The following is a 4,157-nucleotide window of genomic DNA, read 5'->3' as shown; positions in this document are numbered from 1 at the left end:
ACACCCTGTAAATTGATTTATGACTTTTGGGCTGGTTCTGAATTTATTGAATGGAGAAAACCATTTAGAGAATCGCTGTATGTTGTTAGCTGGATGAAAAATGTTTATTTTATCATTTGAAGACGAACGTAGCCTTTACGAAGGTTTTACTCTATAACTCAAAAAAAGTACGAATGAGGCTTGTTAAATGCCACAAAAATTAGTCAATATTGGGCCTTCACTAATTTACCAAGCCGTATCATGGTAATACCTTTTTGAGACTTGAAGCTTCCCAATTTTAGCAACACTCGAACACTCGAACTCACGGTCTACATGAATAACTTAAAAAACCAAATTAAATTAGTTCAATAGACCAATTTGCAAACAAGTTTACCATCCAGTGTAGCTGCCTACAATCCTCAATGGACCTCACCCGCAAGAAAATTTGCATCTGCATCCGTTGGGTATTCTGCAGCAAATGTCATTGATAAATGTAGAGAACAGCAGCGGTCCAAGATTATTCCCTTGTGGCACACCAGATGGGTTTTCAAAAAGAATTCGATTCGTGAGAGCTAAGTTTCACACGCATCCACTTTACAAAGCCAATTGGTGCACCTAAGCGATCAATTTTTGCGATTAAAATTTTGTGATTGACTCTGCCAAACTCCGATTTCAAATCCGTGTGGATGGCATCAATTTGTATACCTTCGCTCATGCGCACCATGCAGATTGACGTAAACTGTAGTAGGTTTGTAGAAATAGATTGCCCGGGAAAGAAACTGTCGCCTACTGACTAGCGTTTCTAGCAGTTTGGATCCAGTACTTAACGTAGTTATGCCACGATAATTGGAACGTACTGGAAACGTAGATAGGCTCAATGAATTATTGCATACCTATTCTGACAAACAGGAGGAGTATGTCGCAACGCTTGTTTATCTATGATCTTCTAGAAAATAATATTGATAGCCCGGAGCTGCTAGGCCATGTTCGGTTCAACGTACCACCTAGGCATACCCTACGAGCGGATTTCTTTCGACTGCAGTTACATCGTACTCCCTTCGCCCGAAGTAATCCAATTGACGTGTGTTCTCGTGAATTTAATATTGTGTCTGATTGCAATGATTTTAATGTAACTAGAAATACATTTGAACTTAAACTTGCCGTAGCGACTATCTGCAACACACTACCTGTTTCAATCACACTGATCGAGTAGTAAAACAGTCTCTCTTCCCGACCGGCGGTAGAAACAATGAGCAGTAATAAAAAAATAATATCGTCGCCCAGAGGAGTGTAACGTGTAAATGTAGAATGATAGAAATGGGAGAATGAAACAAAAACTAGGTATTAGACTACCTAATATAACGGGCGGCAGTAGTTTAGTTAGTAAAACATTCGATTGCCAACCGAGCGAGCGTAGGCGCGAGACTCACCGGCCATTGTACAACACAATTTATTTTTTATCTATATCAAAATTATTCAGTTTATCTATAATCAGTTATTCTTCGCATCAGACATCTCATCCTTTTCAAAAAAAAAGTGGAAGGTATTTTACCATATTTTTGTTGTATTTTGTTCCAATGTTTTCGTTGTAAATCGTTGTACGGTCTAAGGAAATCTAACTATAGTCGGTAGACCTAAGATAAAGAATAAACTTAGACCAATTTGACGATAGACATGATTTCGACGGGTGGTTGGTCATTATATCACATATCTCCACGTCAAATGGTCCATTATGGTTACCGCAATGTTTTTATGCCAAACAGCATTATGCCAAATGATTTTATGCTAAATGATGCTAAATCACCATAGTGGTTTAAGCCTCGTTAATAAAACTAAAGAAACTAAAGAATTAGTGCTCAATCAGTACTAATTCTAAAACAGTAATCTTCTATTTATATAAGAGACTTATGTCTGTACCGAAAACCAGGTCTCTGACACGACGTCATAAGAGGCTTATCGGTAACTACAAACAGGTCCCTGAGAGGACGTCATGCTTTCGTAGCAATGGGATGTATTCTCAGTCCCCTCACTGGTCGACTGCTGGACTGCTCGATTGCTCAACTGGTTGACTAGACTGCTCGACTGGACTGGTCGATTAGACTGCTCGATTTGATTGCTCGACTGGACAGCTTAACTGAACTGCTCGACTGAACTGTTCCATTCGACTGCTCAACTCAATTGCTTGATTGATTGCTTGAGATCGACAGCTTGACTGAACAGTTCGATTCAACTGCTCGAGTGGACTACTCGACTTAACTACTCGATTCGACTGCTTGACATATTTGCTTGACTCACTACCTGACTCGACTGCTCGACTTAACTGCACGATTGAACTGCTCGACTGGACTGTTCGATTCGACTGATCGACTAAACTGCTTGACTGGACAGCATGATTCATCTGCTTGATTCCACTGCTCGACTCAACTGCTCGACTCGACTGCTCGAATGAACTGCTTGACTCAACTAGTCGATTGGACTATTCGAATCGGCTGCTCGACTCAACAGCTCAACCCGATTGCTCGATTCAACTGCTCGACTAGACTACTCGATTTGATTGCTCGACTCAACTAACAGCTTGATTCAATAGTTCGACTAGACTGCTCCTCAGCCACTCAACCCGACTGCTGGACTCAACTGCTTGACTTAACTGTTTGATTCGACAGCTCGACTTAACTACTCGATTCAACTGCTCGACTGGGCTACTCGACTGAACTGCTCGACCCAACTGTTCGATTTAACTGCTCGACTGAACCGCTTGACCCGACTGCTCGACTGGACTGCTTGACTAAACTGTTCGATTCGACTAGACTAGACTCACAGAACAGAAGTGGAAGTTAAAATCCAAACACGTACATGCTACTTTCTGCAGATACTAGCGAACCTGGCGGTGGCGAGTCACTTTTTCCACGAAATCACCCGAACGCTTACGAATGCACATGAAAGCATATGAATGCTGCTATGCGATTGGCAGTGAGCGTTATGCTTATATTGCTGTTATTCGCTTCTATACGAAAACATTCCCAAAGAAAAATAAAAACAAAAAAGATTGTCACCACCTTTGATCGCCGAATCGTTCGGACTTCCACTTCTGTTCTGTGCTAGACTAGACTACTCAATTCAACTGCTCGACTGGACAACTCGACTTAACTGCTCGACTGGACTACTCGGTTAAACTGCTCGACTCAGCTGCTTGACTTCTGTTTGATTCGACAGCTCGACTTAGCTGCACGATTTAACTGCTCGACTGAAGTACTCGACTCAACTGCTCGACTGAACTACTCGACTTGACTGCTTGACTCGACTGCTCGAATGAACTGCTTGACTCAACTATTCGATTGGACTATTCGAATCAACTCAACTACTCAATCCGATTGCTCGATTCAACTGCTCGACTAGACTACTCGATTTGATAGCTCGACTCAATTAACAGCTTAATTCAATAGTTCGATTAGACTGCTCGATTCGACTGCTTGACACATTTACTTGACTCACTACTTGACTCGACTGCTTGACTTAACTGTTTGATGTGACAGCTCGACTTAACTACTCGATTCAACTGCTCGACTGAGCTACTCGACTGAACTACTCGACTCAACTGTTCGATGTAACTGCTCGACTGAACCGCTTAACCCGACTGCTCGACTGGACTGCTTGACTAAACTATTCGATTCGACTAGACTAGACTAGACTAGACTACTCAATTCAACTACTCGACTGGACTGCTCGATTCAACTGCTCGACTGAACTACTCGACTCAATTACTCGACTAGACTACTCGATTCAACTGCTCGACTGGACTACTCGACCGGACTGCTTGACTGAACAGCTTAATTTTACTCCTCGACTAGACTACTCGATTTGACTGCTCGACTTGACTGTTCGACTCGACTGCTCGACCCAACTGCTTGCCTCAATTGCTTGGCTCGACTGCTCGACTCGACTGCTCGGCTCGGCTGCTCAACTCGATTGCTTGTCGTGATATCATATGGTCGGTGTTAAATCAGAACGGACCAAGTCGCAAAATTTTGAAAAATGAGTTAATGATAGCAAACGATCAAGAATTTTCTAAGCAACATTTTACTCTAATCAGACTACATAAATGTTGCAAACAGCCAAATGTTTTTATTTAGTTTAACAAAATCCAATACGACCATATTTGTTTCAGTCTCCGGCTATGA

Source organism: Sabethes cyaneus, chromosome 2 (genome assembly GCF_943734655.1).
Source record: "Sabethes cyaneus chromosome 2, idSabCyanKW18_F2, whole genome shotgun sequence".
Taxonomy (NCBI): Eukaryota; Metazoa; Arthropoda; class Insecta; order Diptera; family Culicidae; genus Sabethes; species Sabethes cyaneus.
Note: the sequence above shows the minus strand (reverse complement) of the source record.